The following is a 21,350-nucleotide window of genomic DNA, read 5'->3' as shown; positions in this document are numbered from 1 at the left end:
AGCACCTGCCACTCCACCGCCAGTCGACTTTTGCAACTTGAAACAACTATAGAAAACCTCAATCACTTGTAGAATCAAAGCAGCTGCCAGTAGAAATCAACCAACAACTAATCTGTAAGTAGTTGATGATCCATTTAAATAACATTGATGGTGACGTAGGGGATTTGGAGGGATGTTTTCTGCTATTGAATGTGTCTTCAGACGTGGATGATTAAGAGACAGTCCTAGCTGGAGCGTTGAGCTCCAAAATGGCAGCGCTGGCACCAGATCAGTGTTGCATGCTGATTTGCATCATGATCTGCCAACTAAGCGCACTTCCAACTGGTGTTCACTGCACCCTGGCTAAAGCATTTAATAATATGGCATCTGAGGTGACTCATTGCTGAATTGTACACACGTGCCTTGGATACCATTTTTGACCTCAAGCGACCCCAGAGCACCCAAGCAATGGGTGCTATCAATCCAGATTTCATGCCAAAGGTCTTTAGATGATGTTGTGAGCTATGAGGCGGGGTTTGTTGTACAGTTACTTAACATCCGGGGGATCTGTTACTCATAATAATACCGTTCAGATGGTATTTTTACCTTCAGTTAAGTTGCTTACTGTCTGATTGAATTAAGTGGAACATGCTGAGCACCCCTAGTGGGCCTAAGCATCTCCAGCATATCCAGGCTTGGGCTGACAAGTGGCAAGTAACACTCGCACCACACAAGTGCCAAGCAATGACCATCTGCAACAAGAGAGAATCTAATTATCACCCCTTGACAGTCAATGGCATTACCATCGCTGAATCCCCCACTAGCCTGGGGGTTCCATCGACCAGAAACTGAATTGGACTAGCCATATAAATACTATGGCTACAAGAGCAGGCCAGAGGCTAGGAATCCTGTGGCAATAACTCACCTCCTGACTCCCCAAAGGCTATCCGCTATCTACAAGGCACAAGTCAGGAGTGTGATGGAATACTCCCCACTTGCCTGGAGAAGTGCAGCTCCAACAACACTTAAGAAGTTTGACACCATTCAGGACAAAGCAGCCCACTTGATTGGCACCACATCCATCAACATTCACTCCCTCCACCACCGACCCAGAGTGGTAGAAGTGTGTACAACCTGCAACATATACTGCAGGAACTCACCAAGGCTCCTTAGACATCAGCTTCCAAACCCACGACCACCACCACCTAGAAGGAGAAGGGCAGCAGGGCCATGGGAACACCACCACCTGGCAGTTTCCCTCCAAGACACTCACCATCCTGACTTGGAAATATATCGCCGTTCCTTCACTGTTGCTGGGTCAAAATCCTGGAACTCCCTCCCTAACAGCACTGTGGGTGTACCTACACCGCATGGACTGCAGCGGTTCAAGAAGGCAGCTCACCACCACCTTCTGAAGTGCAATTATGGATGGGCAATAAATGCTGGCCCAGCCAGTGACACCCACATTCCATGAATGAATTTAAAAAGAGGAATGGGAAAAAGGCTATTCCTCACTTATGCTTTGCAGACATTTATTGAGTTTATTGCTGCACATTGTAGAGTATATTTTAACAGGGTTGATACACAGTCTGTGGCTTGTCCCTGCTGTATAGCATATATACTTTTATATATAGAATAGTAAGCTGTCAAGGTGGAATTATAACATTTCACAAATTATGATCATTAGCGGCTGTGTGAGTTATTACATTATTTTCACACAGAAAGCTGAGATAGGTTCCACCCTGACGGCGTAGTTAGGGAATTATATGGATGCAACAATTATTATGAAAAGGAAGGTTTTGGCCCAGAGGAAACGCTTACAATTAATCACTCACTCCTGTATGTGACTCTGAATAGGAGGCTGCAGGATCAGGCCTAAAATTTAACTGATCCCCACTCTTTAAGGCTTCCTCTGCAGACCATTAGATCATTGATTTTTACTTCCCCTTTCCATTTTGACCTCATCAAAGTGAAGGATGTTCCTGCTAGGAAATGGGAGTTTCCAATTTTGGGTGCACTGGATTACTAATGTAAGGATGCTTATCCTTCTCTATTCTGCTTTTTATCCCACCATAAGAATCCTTGTCAATAATAAATATTTTCTTGAGGTCCTAAATACCCAGAATTTACAAAAGAATATTTCAATTTGCAGTGATCCTTTGCTTCATAACACTGATATATTTTTGGTGCACACATGGATGCTGAGGCCTGAGTCCTGCGGTGAAGCTGTGCAAAGTATGGCATGACATGTTGGGAAGTGTTTCTGGGACTGGGCTCCTGTGAACCAGGTTGTACTAGGTTCATGGAGGCCTCAAAAACTTATAAATGAGGGTCTTCTTTCAGGATACAACCTCGCTACCCGGAGCTCAACATCATATAACACAGATACTATGTGGCTGTCTCACTCAGCTCTGTTAGTTTTTGTCATATGGAGGGATATTGGCTTGGGATTTGTATCAACTATCTACATGTTGCCCCCACAATTTCATTGTCTATTTCATGTTCTCCATAGCTTTCCCTAGTGCAGCAATTCATGACTTCTTATAGATGCACTGCAGTTGTTACCAATGGACTAGCTACGGGAAGTGTAACTGAACCTGTCTTAATGGGGCCTGTCTTAATTGAACCTACCTTCTCTAGCTGCTGTTTTTGGAGCAGAGCCGGCAGGATCCATGTGCGGAATTTTACAGCCCCGCCCCAAATACAGCGAGCCATTCAAAAGTCCATTGACTTCGGCAGGACTGGAAAATCCTGTCGACGGGAGGGTTTGTAAAATTCTGCCCCATGTGTAGTACAGGCTATCCTACATGAGTTCAATATGATGTGTTTCATACCATGTTGCCTTCCAAAATATCATTACTATGGAATAGGTTGAGAATAAGGAAAGCTGCCTGAAGCTGCCCTTTGAATGGGGCCTGGCAAGCCACTTAGCTCAAGGGTAGTTAGGGATGGGCAACAAATGCTGTTTGCAAACAATGCTCACACCCCATTAAAAGAATAAAGAAAAGAAAATCAGTGGCCTTCGGGTGTCTTGGGCTGGATTTAAGGGAGTGCTGGCGTCTCCACCCATCTGGTGAAAAAGTCGGGGTGGGGGAAGAGGCCAAACCTGCACCTACTTCAGTGGCTTACCCCGCAGGGATCTAAAGCTTGGAGGGGTGTTCATTGGTTTGTCTGGGAAGAAAATCCTGCCTCAGTGAGCTGCCACTCAATCAAATGACCTACCAACCCACCAGCATAAGATCCAGATCTTTGGGTGAATCGGGGACAATGCAGCATGTGTTATTACTTGCTACATTTTTATTGTCAACAGAATAGTGATACAAGCTGACCTACTCAAAAATGGGTCTGTCTATGTATGTGGTATGCAATGAATACTTCAGACAAAGCATAGTAGAAGTCTGGGACACACTCCCCCCCCAGAAGCTCTTGAGTCTAGGTCAATTGAAAGTGTCAAAATAAGGATGGATTGATTTTTTTAAGGCAAGGGTATTAAGGTTTATGGAATCAAGACAGGCATTTGAAGATAAGATGGAGATCAGCCATAATCTAATTGTTTGGTGAATGGCCTACTCCTGTTCCAATGAATAGTTTTCAGAGTGCCATCCATTTTATTCCTGTGATACTCCAACAAGTTTATACTAAAGTGAGATTTAGTTCTGAAGAAGAGTTATATGGATTCAGAACGTTAATTCTGCTTCTCTCTCCACAGATGCTGCCAGACCTGCTGAGTTTTACCAGCATTTTCTGTTTTTACTTCAGATTTCCAGCATCCACAGTATTTTGCTTTTACGTTTATACTGAAATACTGTTAGGATATAGTGCACAGAAATTTTCCAAAATTAAATGTGGTGTAGCATGGCATCTTTTCAGAACAATCTTTCCTCCTTACGTATTTCCGAGGTTTGGTTATAGGTGAGAATCAGCATTCACTCTTTCTGCTACCTTCTTCAAGGCTGTTCTTGTGGTATGCTGCCAGGGGAGATGCCGTGTCTCTCCAAAAAGCACCGCTCTCCCCTCTAGAACCTTCTGCAACTCCAAAGTTACATTTTGTCTTTTTATTATGGCTTTCAGCAATTCCTAGAGGGGTTGACTCCAAACATTGAAGTTAAAACTTTGGCCCTCGTCACTAACTTCCTCTGATCACCAGAAGAATGGGTGGAACAATCTGAGCCAAGCTATAAAGGGGGGGATTTATGAGACACAGGCGCAAACAGCTACATTTTACTCAAATCTTGCAAAGGTATCCATAGTCACCTGATGTACATAATCCATGCATTTAAAATTCTAATGTTGTGACCACTTTCTATGCACACATGCTCAAACTTAAGGAAATTGCACAATTTGCTCCAAATGAGGTATATCCATTACCAACATGGGATGCATTTCATATTGTGTTTATGAACTTGTGTTGGCAATGACATTATTTCAATGTGGTGTGGCTATATACTTCAGGAAGCTTCAGTCTTAACCTTGTGGACCCCTGCACCCCCAACCTCCACCACCTCCTCATAAACTGTTTTAATGGCATGATGGTCTAGGCCTATTTCCTCTGTAGGCATCTTTACATTAGCAAATAGCAGCTAACATCAGGTGCCCCATTATACCACCATTGGCTGCACAAAAAGACAACGGCATGCAAACATGGCACTACATATCTGCCACCACTTTAAGGCAGCTGTAGGACTGCACATTCTGCAACAGAGCCCAGCATGCCCATAGTGAGTGACACACAATGCCAAGTGTAAAATGCGGATGGGGGCGCATGGCGATCGCTTTCCTGAAACAGGGACAAAAGAATGCCTTGTGACTACTGCCAATGGCTCTTTGTGATCAGCTGACAAGAGATCGGCCACGTTTTCCTCCCCTCTGACATTGCCATGGCCTGGCCAATTAAGGCTGCTAAGTTCAAATATCAGCCAAAGTTGGAATCTAAATGCACAACACTCTGCATGGAGAATTTAATGCCGTATTCTGCGGTAAGGTTTGCCTCCTCCTTAAAAAAAAACTTAAATAATACATTTGTTAAACAATGAATACGTATTATTCTCTGAGAATTAAAGGAGCGTTTACTCAGTTAATTAAGGTTTTTCTCAGCAATGTTGTTTTGTATCGTGTCTTGACTGGAGCTTTGATTTGCAATAATTATTACTGGAAGCAAATCGATGTACAATTATTTTATACAACTAGTAATTGTTGAGGTCAGCTTATGCAGAAATTTTCTCACCATACAGAATTTAACAGTGAATAGGATTCATTCATTGGCTTCCAAGCCAGATGAGATCATAAGATTTTTAAGAGCATCATGCAGTTGCTTTGCAAATTAATGAGGATGTATAAAGGGAGTCAGTGTAAGAACAATCATAATAAATGGGAGATGCCAGCTAGAAGGTGGCAGCACATCTCCAAACTCACCCTCAACAATACCCTCCACAGAACCGCATCAGGAAGATTGAAGGCAATCTCCACAAAGACAAAAGCTGCTTCAGCATGGTGTAGCCATCCTCCTGTCTTGGTTCTGAATGCCCTTGGCCCGGAAGAAGATATAGGAAGTGCCTAAGCATCCTAAACAGCACTGTATGCCTCGACATTCTCTCCTCCAGTGCTAGATCTCTCAGATTAGCTTGCGAGCCATTTGATTCTGCCAGTATGCTAACAGTGGACTTGTTAAATGCTATGTAAATGACTTGCCTCAATGCAAGTCTGCCATGCAGCTTTTATTAAATGAAGCACTGTAAAGAGGAGTGCGCATGCTTTGTGGGTTATCTTCTTGAGGCCGTCGCAGATGAGTATTTACATGAAGCCCATGTCATAGATGAAGGAATAATATATATTTATACGAAGGTGCCAAGTCTTACCTTGGCAACTCAGATTCTGCTGAGCTTATTTTTTTCCCCAGGTGTGGCAGAACTGAAACACTACATTCACTTCATCTGGTTGGCCACATCCATAATGCAAAAATGACAACAACAACTTATATTTATATAATGCATTTAACATAATTAAATGTCCCAAGACTCTTCACAGGAGCATTATAAAACTACATACGATACTGAGCTGCATAAGGAGATATTAGATTAGATAACCAAAGGCTTGGTCAAAAAAGTACATTTAAAGGAGTGTCCTAAAGGATGAAAGTGATCTGGAGATGAGGAGAGGTGTAGGGAGAGATTGCAGAGCTTGGGGCATTGGCAACTAAAGGCACCTTCACCAATGGTGGTGCAATTAAAATTGGGAATGTTCAAGAGGGCACAATTGGAGGAGCATAGATATCGCGAAGGGTTGTGAGGCTGGAGGAGATAACAGAGATAGGGAGGAGCAAGCTCATGAAGGGAGCAGTTGAATGCAGTTTTGACCAGAAAGGCAATCTCCTGAACACCCTCACTTACTGAAACAACACTTCAATGGCATTTACTAAAGGTGGAAGTATTTGGCACCACCCTCATTGCAACATAGGATGCAGCCAATTACGTTGTTGTTTTCCACCTCCCAAAAAACAGCTGCAGACAATTCCTCTTTAAGAACAGTAGTTATTATTTATGAACTGCTGGTTCAATTAATTTTGCAACAATTGCTGCTCTTGATGTTCAATGGCATTACCATCACTGAATCCCCCACTATCAACATCCCTGGGGTTACCATTGACCAGAAACTGAACTGGGCTAGCCATATAAACACTGTGGCCACGAGAGCAGGTCAGAACCTAGGAATCATGTGACGAGTAACTCACAACCTGAGTCCCCAAAGCCTGTCCACCATCTACAAGGCGCAAGTCAGGAGTGTGATGGAATGCTCTCCACTTGCCTGGATGAGTGCAGCTCCAACAACACTCAAGAAGCTTTCCTCCATCCAGGACAAAGCAGCCCGCTTGATTGGCACCCCTTCCACAAATATTCACTCCCTCCAACATCGACTCACAGTGGCAGCAGTGCCAACAATCTACAAGATGCACTACAGGGATTCACTAAGGCTTCTTAGACAGCACCTTCCAAATCCTCTACTACTACCATCTAGAAGGGCAAAGGCAGCAGGTAGATGGGAACACCACCACCTGGAAGTTCCCCTCTAAGCCACTCACCATTCTGAATTGGAAATATGTTGCCATTCCTTTACTGTTGCTCAGTCAAAATTCTGGAATTCCCTTCCTAACAGCATTGTGGGTGTAACTATGTTATGACCCAGCAGTTAGTAAAGCGGAGTTATTTAAACATCCCAGAGGGAAACCTTAAACAACTGTCATAACCTATATTTTTAAGTGGCATGTTTGAGATGCAACTCTTAGTTCAGGAATCAGACCACCAGTTCTCAAGGGGTATTCCCGGGCTAATCTCCACTAAGACAACAGTAACCCATAGATTTTTAAGCAGACACCAGGCAAAGCATTTTCACCTGACAAATTCAAAAGGAGGTTCCTTTCACTTTGGTTCCTGTGGAGACAGCTGTAGGCTTACAGCTGCTTTGATTTTAGATTGCCTCTGTCCCTGCACACACAAAACTGCTATCGGTTATATCCAGCACACTCATTGAATGTAAATTCTCATTGGGCAGGATCTTCCCCCTGTTGGGGGGGGGGTTGTGCGGGAGCGGGCGCGAGTGAGTAGGTTCCCGATTGGCGCCTCTGGTAGGGGACGCATCAACACTTTACACCAATTAAGGCCCACCCAGAATGACGTCCGCCGGGAAGCGCTATACGCTACCTATGTGGGCGGGGATGGGTCTCCCTGAGCCAGGAGTGCGCTTTTTCGCGCACGGGCACGGAAGAGCACACAGATCTCCCTGAGGCAAAATGCTGATCGGCTCAGGTTTGAAAATTTCAATAAAGAAGGGGAAAAAAATTACTGACATGTCCACTCATGTGCCACCGTCACATGAGCTGGGACATGTCAATTTCTTTTATTTAAACATTTTATAAAAAGTTTAATACCCTGATGAAACCTCATCCCGCCCGTGGATGAGGTTTCATGTTTTTTCAGAAGCCTGCCTGGGCTCCCTGCCTGCCCGCCAACCTTAAGGTTGGACAGACAGGATCATTAATCATGTTAATTACTTTTTTAATGGTCTTAATAGGCCTTTGTTAGTTCGGCGGGCACGCAGCTGCCAAACTGAAAATCTAAATGACGTGGGGTGACATCGGGACACACACCCGACATCACCTCAGGTCACTTTACGCATCGGTAAGAGGTCCCCACCTCCCGCTCACAGAACAGAAGATTCTGCCCATTATATCACCAGCCCCTTTGAACTCCACCTCTTCTAACAATAAGATCCCTTTCATAGTACCAATTTTATTAGTACTATAAGCATATTACTTGGTCTATGCTACCTAGGTGCCAGATTTCACACCCCCTCCCCCTTTCTTGAATGTTCTGTTCAAAAAAATGCAAATATACTCTACCTCTCTTACATCTCAATACTAGTACACATCAAAGCACCCAGACTAGCTGTCTTTAATCCAATTAAGACACACCCACAGACTAAACCTCTATTTTTAAAAGAAAAATAATTTCCAATAACATAGGCATTAATAGCTTCATGACAACTTACATCACAAGGACTGCAGCAGTTCAAGAAGGCAACTCACCACCACCTTCTCAAGGATAACAAGGGGTGGGAAATAAATACTGGCCCAGCCAGTGAAGCCCACATCCCATGAAGGAATAAAAAAAAACATACTGCCAAACAGGAGAGTTTCTGCTGACTTAACAATACAGCATGATATGCAGCATGTTACGGTACTAATGCATGAGTCTTGTAGTAGGTACCCATATGGCCGTTCTGTCTCTCCTCCTGCTCACCTGCTATCTCTGTGCTTCACTGGCCTCTCCCATCAGATGCATTAAAGTGGATATTTCTGCGATGATGCATGCGGAATCTGAAGCACTTGACAAGTGGTGCTAATGAACTCATCTTGGGAGTTACCTACGCAAATGGCCGTGACCACAATGGTGAGGCCTAAATGACTTCTTGCTGCAGATTTCCAAATGTGGGAGTTTCTTAACCATTGAACAGGTGTAAAATGCCAACAAAAGAATGAATATTGTGAGGCCTTACCTTGTTGAGCTGACACACGTTATCTCTTATTCACTTCCTCAAAGGTTTGTTTGACCATTATTTGCAAAGCATGCTTCTCACATCAGATGAGCCATTGCAGTTTAGTTGATGGAATCATACAATTGTTACAGCACAGAATGAGGCCCTTCAGCCTGTCGAGCCCATGGCAGCAATTTAACTAGTCACGCTCCTCTACCCTTTCTCCTTGGCCATGCACTTTTTTCCCTTCAGGTGCTGATCCAATTCCCTTTGGTGAACCACAGTTGAATTTGCCTCCATCACCCTGTCAGGCAGTGCATTCCAGTTTCTAACCACTTGTGCTGCGTAAAATCTTTTTGCCTCGTGGTTCTTTTTGCCAAACATTTCAAATCCTACCAAATGCCCGATGCCCAGAACTGAACATAATACTCCAGATGAGGTCGGACTAGTATTTTATGAAGGTTCATCATAACTTCCTTGCTTTCGAACCTTGTGCCTTTATTTATGAAGCCCAGGATCCCATATGCCCTTCTAACCACTTTCTCAACCTGCCCTGCCACCTTCAACCATCTGTGCAAATATACCTTCAGAACTCTTTGTTCTGCCACCCCTTTTAGAATTGTACCCTCTGGGTTACATTGCCTCTCTCCATTCTTCCTACCAAAATATATCAAGCTGCATGTCCCTGCAGTGAATTTCATCAGCCACCAATTCCACCAGCCTGTCTACGTCCTCTTGAAGTCTATCATTATCTTCATATTTCTCAATAATTCCAGGTTTTGTGTTATCGGCAAATAGTGAAATTGTGCCCTGCACACTCAAGTCCGTCATTAATATAAATCAAGAAGAGCAGTGGTCCTAGTACTGACCCCTGGGAACCACTGCTATGTCTACCTCCAATCTGTTCACTACTAACAAACATTCACCGCTAATCTGCCTCTTTACTGTTGCAATTTTGCTCATTTTTGGATAGTCATGGGAAGTTTGTAAATTTTATTAATTATTTACCATTTGTCATGTATTTGGGTTATAAAATAAGGCTATATTTATTGATGTTTATAGAAAATTACAGCTTATTTACTTTTCCCTGACTCCACACCCAGACTAAACAAATCAAGCACAGTAAGCCTCAACAGTGAACAGACTCACATGATCAGTTGCAGAAGAATGGAACCACTGAACAGAACAGGGCCCACTTGAAGGTTTGGGCCAGGGTCAGATTCTGGACCCCTGAAGGTGAAGTATAATATTTTATTAAGTGAAATTATCTGCTCCTGGGTAAGTGAGCGAAGGTAACTGCAACAAAATTTGATCCATGCCACGTTCCCTGGGTGTATAATTTGGACGACCCCAGTAAACAATAAGTACATACAGGCCTAAAAAATCAACAAGGGCACAATCCTGGTAGTTCCACCAGGATCAGGACTGCCACAGAAACACAGAGCAGAGATAGGACATGACACATGCAGGTCTTTGGTCTTTTGGGGTGAATCTGTGGTACTGCTGCCGAAGATCTCAGAAAATTGGGTGATAATTGACCAGCTCAGTGATGAGGATGGGAGAACATCTCCAACCACCACCCCACCTCCCCCACCCTCCCCTCCAACTCTCCTACTGTTTCTCCACCCCGACGGACAATCTGGATGTCCGAAAATAGCTCCCAAAGGTTTCCATGGCCCCTTCACCTTCAGGGGGTTAGAACCTGACTCTAGCCTGTACCTCCAAGTGGGCCCTGTTTTGTCCAGAGGATCAATTCCTTTTTATTTGATAATGTGAGCCTGTTTACTATTTTTTTTATTCATTCACAGGATGTGGGCTTTGCTGGCTAGGTCAGCATTTATTGCCCATCCCTAGTTGCCCTTGAGAATGTGGTAGTGAGCTGCCTTCTTGAATCGCTGCAGTCCCTGTGGTGTAAGTACACCCAAAGTGCTGTTAGGAATATTGTAAGGGCTCATAGTCTTTGCAGTATCCAGTGCCTTCAGCTATTTCTTGATATTACGTGGAGTGAATCGAATTGGCTGAAGACTGGCATCTATGATGCTGGGGACCTCCGGAGGACACCAAGGTGGATCATCCACTCGGCACTTCTGGCTGAAGATTGTAACAAATGCTTCAGCCTTATCTTTTGCACTGATGTGCTGGGCTCCATGTCATTGAGGATGGGGATATTTATGGAGCCCCCTCCTCCAGTGAGTCGTTTAATTGTCCACCACCATTCACGACTGGATGTGGCTGGACTGCAGAGCTTAGATCTGATCCGTTGGTTGTGGGATCGCTTAGCTCTGTCTATCACTTGCTACTTATGCTGTTTGGCACGCAAGTAGTCCTGTGTTATATCTTCACCAGGTTGACACCTCATTTTTAGGTATGCCTGGTGCTGCTCCTTGCTTGCCCTCCTGCACTCTTCATTGAACCAATGTTGATATTCTGGCTTAATGGTAATAGTAGAGTGGGGGATATGCCAGGCCATGAGGTTATAGATTGTATTTGAGTACAATTCTGCTGCTGCTGATGGCCCACAGCGCCTCATGGATGCCCAGTCTTGAGTTGCTAGATCTGTTCGAAGTCTATCCCATTTAGCACGGTGGTAATGCCACACCACACGATGGAGGGTATCCTCACTGTGGAGGCAGGACTTTGCCTCCACAACAACTGTGCGGTAGTCTTTCCTACTGATACTGTCATGGACAGGTGCATCTGCAGCAGGCAGGTTGGTGGGGATGAGGTCAAGTATGTTTTTCCCTCTTGTTGGTTCTCTCACCACCTGCTGCAGTCCCAATCTAGCAGCTATGTCATTTAGGGCTCAGTCAGCAGTGGTGCTACCGAGCCACTCTTGGTGATGGACATTGAAGTCCCCCCCATCCAAAGTACATTCTGCACACTTGCCACCCTCAGTGCTTCCTCCAGGTGGTGTTCAACATGGAGGAACACTGATTCATCAGCTGAGGGTAATCAGCAGGAGGTTTCCTTGCCCATGTTTGACCTGATGCCATGAGACTTCATGGTATCGGGAGTCAATGTTGAGGACTCCCAGGGCAACTCCCTCCCGACTATATACCACTGTGCTGCCACCTCTACTGGGTTTGTCCTGCAGGTGGGACATTATCTGTAAGATATGGTCCCATGAGGGTGACTATGTTAGGCTGTTGCTTGTCTGGTCTGTGAGACAGCTCTCCCACTTTTGGCACTAGCCCCCAGATGTTAGTCAGGAGGACTTTGCAGGATCGACATGGCTGCGATTGCCGTTTCCAGTGCCTAGGTCGATGTCGGATGGTCTCCTGGTTTCATTCCTTTTTTTGACTTTGTAGTGGTTTGATACAACTGAGTGGCTTGCTAGGCCATTTAAGAGCCTGGAGTCACAAAGTAAAGACTTTTCCTTCCCTAAACCATTTGGGTTTTTACAACAATCGACAATGGTTCTATCATTAGACTTTTAATTTCAGATTTTTATTAAATTCAAATTCCACCATCTGCCTTGGCAGGATTCAAGCCTGACATTATCCTGGGGTCTCTGGGTTACTAGTCCAACGACAACACCGCTACACCATCGCCTCCACTGTAATTGATGTTCGCTATTGATGCTCTCTGTGCTTGATTCGTTAAGCCTGGACGTGAACTCAGAAAAAATAAACAAGGTGTAAAAAGAGCTGAAAGCCAGAGCTGAAGCATGGGGAAGACTGTAAATAAAACTTAAATAAACACTGTAAATAAAACTTAAATAAACACTGTAAATAAAACTTGCTACACACATGGAAGGTGGTATCACCCCTGTATAGATATTAAATATACAACAGACCCTGTTTCTGTCCCTTACAGATATGTGCACCTGCTGAATCCAGGGCCAGAGACTTACCTATATCGGGCAGGCTGGGCGGGCATGGAGCCAAGCGCTGCCCGCAATCGGCTACACGCCACCATTTTACGTGGGCGGGCCAATTAAGGCCCGAACAACATGATGCACGGCTACCTGTGCGGGTGGGGGGGAGGAGGGAGTGTCGGAGCCTTTTGCGCAATCTCCCTGAGGCACAGAGCTGCCTCGGGGAGATTAAGTTGATATTAAAATAATTAAATAAAGCATTTAAAAAGTGATCTAAACATGTCCCCTCTTGTGACAGTGTCACATGAGATGGGGCATGGCTTTTATATTTCGGGAAAAAATTTTACGTATTTCATTAAACTTTCAGGAAAACTCATCCCGCCCATGGGCGAGGCTTCCTGAAAAATGCGAAGGCCACTTGGGTTCTTCGCCTGCCCGCCAACCTTAAGGTAGGACAGGCAGCACTATTAATTGGCTTAATTAGTTTCCTAATGGCTTTAATAGGCCTTTGGTAGTTCGGCAGGCACACAGCCACCTCTGGCAAGCACCCGCCGAATGAAAGGTATAAATGACGCGCGATGACGTCGGGGTGCACGCCTGCCTGACATCATCTCACTTCATTTTGCGCATCAGGCCTGCCCCTGCATGTTGATGGCAATATTCTGGCCCAGGTATACCACTACTAATATAGAAGCAAAAAAACTGCAGATGCTGGAAATCTGAAACAAAAACAAAAATACCTGGAAAAACTCAGCAGGTCTGACAGCATCTGCGGAGAGGAACACAGTTGATGTTTCGAGTCCCTATGATCCTTCATCAGAACTAAGGAAATAGAGAAATGAGGTGAAATATAAGCTGGTTGAGGGGGGGTGTGGGGGGGGGTGGGTGGTAGGACAGGTAAAGCTGGAGAGGGGGCCAGTGATAGGTGGAGGCAAAGAAGAGATTACCAAAGATGTCATAGACAAGAGGACAAAGGGGTGTTGACGGTGGTGATATTAGCTAAGGAATGTGCTAATGGGGACATTAAGGGTAGAAAGCAGGAAAAGCTAGTGGCAGATGGCCCTAGTGGGAATGGGGTGGGGGGAAGGGATTGAAATGGGCTAAAAGGTAGAGATCGAAATAAATTTAAAAATAGGTGGGAAAATAAAACATTTTTTTTTTAATTATAAATTATTGGAAAAGGAGGGATCGGAAAGGGGGTGGGGATGGAGGAGAGAGTTCATGATCTGAAATTGTTGAACTCAATATTAAGTCTGGAATGCTGTAAAATGCCTAGTCGGAAGATGAGGTGCTGTTCCTGCAGTTTGCGTTGAGCTTCACTGGAACATTGCAGCAGGCCAAGGACGGACATGTGGGCATGAGAGCAGGGTGGAGTGTTGAAATGGCAAGCGACAGGGAGGTCTGGGTCATGCTTGTGGACAGACCGAAAGTGTTCTGCAAAGCGGTCACCCAGTCTGCATTTGGTCTCTCCAATGTAGAGGAGGCTGCATTGGGAGCAGCGAATGCAGTAGACTAAATTGAGGGAAATGCTGCTTCACTTGAAAGGAGTGTTTGGGCCCTTGGACGGTGAGGAGGGGGGAAGTAAAGGGGCAGGTGTTGCACCTTCTGCGGTTGCATGGGAAGATGCCGTGGGAGGGAGTTGAGGTGTAGGGGGTGATGGAGGAGTGGACCAGGGTGTCCCGGAGGGAACAATCCCTGCGGAAAGCCGCCAGGGGGGTGAAGGGAAGATGCGTTTGGTGGTGACATCATGCTGGAGTTGGCGGAAATGGCGGAGGATGATCCTTTGAATGCAGAGGGTGGTGGGGTGATAAGTGGGGACAAGGGGGACCCTATCATGGTTCCGGGAGGGAGAGGAAGGTGTGAGGGCGGATGCGCGGGAGATGGGCTGGACACGGTTGAGGGCCCTGTCAACCACCGTGGGTGGAAAACCTCAGTTAAGGAAGAAGGAAGACATGTCAGAGGAACTGTTTTTGAAAGTGGCATCATCAGAACAGATGCGATGGAGGCGAAGGAACTGCGAGAATGGGATGGATTCCCTACAGGAAGCAGGGTGTGAGGAGCTGTAGTCGAGGTAGCTGTGGGAGTCGGTAGGCTTGTAATGAAAATTGGTGGATAGTCTATCACCAGAAATTGAGACTGAGGTCAAGGAAGGGAAAGGAGGTGTCAGTGATGGACCATGTGAAAATGATGGAGGGGTGAAAATTGGAAGCAAAATTAATACATTTTTCCAGGTCCAGACAAGAGCATGAAGCAGCACCGAAGCAATCATCGATGTTCCGGAGAAAGACTTGTGTGGGGGCCTGAGTAGGATTGGAACAAGGAATGTTCCACATACCCCATAAAGAGACAGGCATAACTGGGGCCCATGTGGGTACCCATGGCCACACCTTTTATTTGGAGGAAGTGAGACGAGTTTAAGGAGAAATTGTTCAGTGTGAGAACAAGTTCAGCCAGGCGGAGGAGAGTAGTTGTGGATGGGGATTGTTCGGGCCTCTGTTTGAGGAAGAAGCGGAGAGCCCTCAGACCATCCTGGTGGGAGATGGAGGTGTAGAGGGATTGGACGTCCAGGTGAAGAGGAGGCGGTTGAGGCCAGGGAACTGGAAATTGTTGATATGATGTAGGGCGTGAGAGGAATCGCGGATGTAGGTGGGAAGAGACTAGACAAGGGGAGAGAGAATGGAGTCAAGATAGCAAGAAATGAGTTCCGTGGGGCAGGAACAGGCTGACACGAACGGTCTGCCGGGACAGTCCTGTTTGTGGATTTTGGGGAGGAGGTAGAAGCGGGCCGTCCGAGGTTGGGAAACTATGAGGCTGGAAGCTGTGGAGGGAAGATCTCCAGAGGAGATGAGGTCAGTGACAGTCCTGGAAACAATGGCTTAATGTTCAGTGGTGGGGTCATGGTCCAGGGGAACGTAGGAGGAAGTGTCTGCGAGTTGACGCTCAGCCTCTGCGAGGTAGAGGTCAGTGTGCCAGACAACAACAGCACCACCCTTGTCAGTGGGTTTGATGACAAAGTCAGGGTTGGACCTGAGAGTGCGGCAAGTTCAGAAAGAGACGGGTTCTCTTAGGTCCTCCGGGACACCCTGGTCCACTCTTCCATCATCCCCTATACCTCAACCCCCTCCCAAGGCACCTTCCCATACCATAGAAGGTGCAACACCTGTCCCTTTACTTCCCCTCTCCTCACCGTCCAAGGGCCCAAACACTTCTTTCAAGTGAAGCAGCATTTCACTTGCACTTCCCTCAATTTAGTCTACTGCATTCGCTGCTCCCAATGCAGCCTCCTCTACATTGGAGAGACCAAACGCAGACTGGGTGACCGCTTTGCAGAACACCTTCGGTCTGTCCACAAGCATGACCCAGACCTCCCTGTCGCTTGCCATTTCAACACTCCACCCTGCCCTCATGCCCACATGTCCGTCCTTGGCTTGCTGCAATGTTCCAGTGAAGCTCAACGCAAACTGGAGGAACAGCAACTCATCTTCCGACTAGGCACTTTACAGCTTTCCAGACTTAATATTGAGTTCAACAATTTCAGATCATGAACTCTCTTCTCCATCCCCACCCCCTTTCCGATCCCCTTTTTCCAATAATTTATAATTTTTAAAAAAATATTTTTATTTTCCCACTATTTTTAAATTTATTTCGATCTATTGTTTTATCTCCACTTTTTAGCCCATTTCAATCCCTTCCCCTCACCACACCCCCACTAGGGCCATCTGTCACTTGCTTGTCCTGCTTTGATGTCACCATTAGCACATTCCTCAGCTAATATCACCACCGTCAACACCCCTTTGTCCTTTTGTCTATGACATCTTTGGCAATCTCTTCTTTGCCTCCACCTATCACTGGCCCTCTATCCAGCTTCACCTGTCCCACCCCCCTCTATCAGCTTATATTTCACCTCATTTCTCTATTTCCTTAGTTCTGATGAAGAGTCATAGGGACTCGAAACGTCAACTGTATTCCTCTCCGCAGATGCTGTCAGACCTGCTGAATTTTTCCAGGTATCTTTGTTTTTATACCAGTACTAATCATTTGCTAGGTTCCCTGCTAAAGTTTGGGAACATCCTGAGGATATCAAATCCTGCCCCTTATGTCAGTGACTCTGTAGGGGTGGGCAAAGGCTCTGGTTCCACAAGGTCATGGAAGAAACTCTGGCTTTAAGATGGGGCCCAATAAATCCAGTTGAGGTTATAGCAATTCTGGCAGACTAATGCCAAATACTTGAGGACACAATTTCTTGAAAACCACTGACCATTTCAGCTTTTTAAGTGTAATCAGCACACTCAACAGGCATGGAAAATCCCAGGTGAAGGTTTTGCCCTCACGCTTTGGATTGGAACATCAACCAAATTAAGCACAATGATGGGCACACAAAGACACAGCTTTTAGCAGATAGTTTAATAAACTTCATTAATAGTTGGGAATTCAGGATTATTGTACTCATCCCACAGTGTCTGTGAGGTGGTATAAGCCATGTTTTTAAATGACCCCAATTTGTTTGTTAAATATGATTTTAGGATTCAACTGATTTATTGTGGGAGGAGAGTTGAATACACTAAAGTGTGCCGTGCTCCCATATTCAGGCTCATCCCTACATGGGAAAACTCAGCAGGTCTGGCAGCATCGGTGGAGAAGAGCACAGTTGACGTTTCGAGTCCTCGTGACCCTTCAACAGAACTAAGTAAAAATAGGAGTAGAAATAGAAAAATAAATTCTCCTGTTTTTACTTAGTTCTATTGAAGGGTCATGAGGACCCGAAACGTCAGCTGTGCTCTTCTCCGCCGATGCTGCCAGACCTGCTGAGTTTTTCCAGGTATTTCTGGTTTTGTTTTTGTTTTGGTTTTCCAGCATCCGCAGTTCTTTGCTTTTATCATCCCTACATGGCTTAGTCCCCTACTCAAAGCAATGAAACTGAAATCCCTGTATGACTGCTGGATTTGAAAACACAGCGACATGATCTCATTTTCCTGTTTGTCATTTTCCTTGCATATTTTGGGGGCTTTGACCTTTTCCTTTGTCCTAATTAGTTCCTTCCTTTTCCAGCTCGTCTGGCAAACTAAAGATGTGGGCTGGATATTTAGTGCAGCAGTGATTTGGCTAGAAAAACTAAGGATGTCTGCTTTCTACCATGTTGTTGTCCAAGAGAGTAGGATGTGGGGCCTGTTCGCCGATTATACATGACAAAGGGAATTACAAGTGCCACATCTGTGGCCATGAGCTGAGAAGCTCTAAGTTCACGTGTGTTCAGTTTCGCTTTCCTATAAATTGACTCTTTTGCCTGTATCCCCTGCGAAAGATCAACGGCCCCTTTGTTTTTCTCATCAGTTCAAAATCCCCAGTAAAAGATAATTCTCCTTGGGATAAACTTCACTGGCAAATAGTAGACAGAAAAACATTTTATTCAATGCAGAAATTGCACTGATCAAAATCCTGCATTTGTTGCCAAGGCACTGGAACCAGGGAAGAAATAAGATGACACACCTTTACCACATATATGTGGTGAGGGGAATTGTGAACCCCCTTCATTAATAGAGGAAGGTTATTGGGCAGAATTTTGCCCTCGTTGGGCAGGCACGGCGGGTGGACCTGGGAGCCGACTGCTGCCCGCAATCGGGCCCCAACATCGATTTCACACTGGTCGGCCAATTAACGGCCAATTAACGGCCAGCCAGCGTGAAACGTGTGCTGCAGTGCTCAGCGCTGCCAGGGGGGTGAGGGCGGGAGGAGCGCGAGCACGCAAGTGCGCGCATGCTCGGGGGGTGCGAGCAGTAAAGCTCCCCGAGGCACAGAGCTGCCTCAGGGAGTTGAAGAATCTTGGAAATAGAAAATAAAGAATTTAAAATTGTTAATAACATGTCCCCTCATATAACTCCGTCACCTGAGCATGGACTATGTTAGAAAATAGTTTGAAACATTTTTATTTTGTTAAAATCACCGATCGAAACCTCATCCCAGCGTGAATGAGGTTTCAGAAAAAATCCGAAGGCCTTTTCGCATGCCCGACAACTGTAAAGTTGGACGGGCAGCGAAAAATTTCATTTAATTAGAACTTCAATGGGCTTAATAGGCCTGTTAATTGTCGGCGGGCGTGTTGCCGACTCCCGTGCGCGCCTGCCGAGCGAAATATCGTGTGAGTCCGTGATGACGTCGGGATGCTTGCCCGACATCGTCACCCGTCATTTTACACTCGTTCGGGCCGGGTGTGTGCCCACCCGACAAGCGCAATATTCTGCCCTATTACTTCTGTTTATTCCTCTCCATTTCCTTCACTCCCTCTGAAGGTAATAGAAACAACAATGAATCTTAACCCACGCCTTGGTTGACCATTTCCTACTTTATCAATGAGACTTTTGGCTGGATTTTACAGACCCCATCCCTCCCACTGGGCGTGTTTTGGGCAGGTGGGAGAACATAAAATATGCCGTGCGGCTAGCCCACCGTCTTCCCTCCTACCACCAAGCCAGTCCCCATAATAATGGGTAAGGCACCCACTCGCCCACTGAAGGCCCTCAGTCAGCCTCCACTGCCATAATATGCTGGGCAGCGGAAAGCAGGCGAGAGTGGCAAGGCCATTTTTTTAATAACTTGGTTGCAAAGGCGGGAAGGAAGGAGGGTACATAATTCAGGGGGTGCCCTGTGTGCATCAGGGACGTGTCCCCAAGATGTTACTCCCACCTTTGTGTCTCCCTGGCTGGCCTCCAAAACCCACACCCTCATACCTTCGCCCCTCCCTCCCTAGGGTGCCTGATCCCTTCCAGGCCTAAAAGCCTAGGGCTGGGATTTTCCGTGCTCGCCAGGGTCGGGCGTGTTCGGTGGCTTGAGCGGACCATATAGCGAGAAGGCCAAAAATCGGTTTCACGATGTCATGAAACCAGTTTGCAATCATCCACTCCACCTGCCGATGGTGGGCCGCATTTCCCACCATTGGACATCGGGAACCTCATTGTAATGCATCAGCATATCATTGTAAGGCAAGCCTGCCGGACTCATCCCCTCTGATGGATCGTCCACCCATGTTGGCAGGAACATACGCCAATGTCTTTCACAACAGCGTATATAAGGCACGCACGTGGCGAGCTGCACTTCGCTCGGGACTTCATGGTTTGTTTGCCTACCTTGCTTCGGGCAGCACTCGCAGTCATCGGCGCCAGGCTTCACAGGCAGCACCACATCACTTTTTAAGGAGGCTCACGGGCAGGTCTGTGCCTACCAGATCAGCCATAAGGCGTGGGTGGATTTTCACCGGCTGCAGTTCTTGCTTAGGGAAGGGGGAGAAGTGGCCTCAGGCAAGGGGAGAGGCTGCAGGACGAAAGCTGTACTGGGGAAATGAGGGTGTCCCAGGGTGTGTGTCGGGGACACATGTTGATCTATGCAAGTGGCCTCAAGATGGTGAGGGCTGAGCAGGCAGTCTCCAGAGGAGATGAGGCCAGATGGACATGTGAAGGTGTGTGTGTGAGAGAGTGAGTGGTGATGTTCCTTGAGCTGGCAGTGAGTGAGATGCCTGTGAATGTGTGATGAGCTTGAGTGTGTGAGTTTAGAGTGATGAGATGGTTGCCTTACTCTGGCTGCACGGATGAGATCATTCATCTTCTATCTGCATTGGATGGCCAACCTCTTCTGTGCAGCACTGGCACTGACCACCACTGCCATCGCCTACCAAGTCGGAGTGGTAATGTAGCTGCCCCTCCCGCAGCCAGAGTGGGGGTGGGGGACATCACAGTGGGCCTCCACGGCATCCAAAAGGCGCTCGAGGGCTGCAGTCTTCTTGCCTTTCAGGGCCATGTCTTCTTTGCTGCAGACCTGGGCCTGAATTTTATCTGTGGCAGGTGTGCGCGATCGGAGGGCCAGAGAGCAGTCTGGAAACAGACTGCCGACCGCAATCAGCCCCCGACCGCGATTTCACACCGGCTGGTCAGTTAACAGCCAACCAACGTGAAACATGCGCTGAAAAGCTCAGCGCTGCCGGGGTGGGGGCGGGAAGAGGGCGGGAGATGACGTTTCCGCGGGCGCGGGGTGAGCCCAGCGGGAAAGCTCCCTGAAGGCAGACAGCCGCCTCAGGGGGCTGCGGACCTGAAAAAGCCCAAATAAAGGTTTTAAAAACTGAAAAAATGCCCACGCATCACAACCAATCACCCGAAAATAGTGCTGATAAAAGTGCTGCCCACAGATATTTATCTTAATTTTATTTCATAACGAAAATTCCATCCCGCCCTTGGATGAGGTTTGGTGAAGAATGCAAAGGCCGCCTGGCCAATTCGCCCATCCGCCAAATAAGGTTGGGCGGGCCACAAAAAAATGGCGCCATTAATGAGCTTAATTGCGCCTCCTAGTTGTCGGCGAGCGTGCTTCCAACTTTTGTGCGCAGCTGCCGAGCGAAATATCGTGCGAGTGCGCGGTGACGTTGGGAGGGTCGCCCGCTGCCCTTCTCAGGTGATTTGATGTGATTGGGTGGGCGGGTGCCCGCCCATGGGGCGTAAAATTCTGCCCCCGGGGCTGGAAGCGCTGAGCGCGTTCTGCGCTT

The sequence above is a fragment of the Cetorhinus maximus genome, chromosome 5 (assembly GCF_964194155.1).
Source record: "Cetorhinus maximus chromosome 5, sCetMax3.hap1.1, whole genome shotgun sequence".
Lineage (NCBI taxonomy): Eukaryota > Metazoa > Chordata > Chondrichthyes > Lamniformes > Cetorhinidae > Cetorhinus > Cetorhinus maximus.
This window is presented reverse-complemented; position numbering follows the sequence as displayed.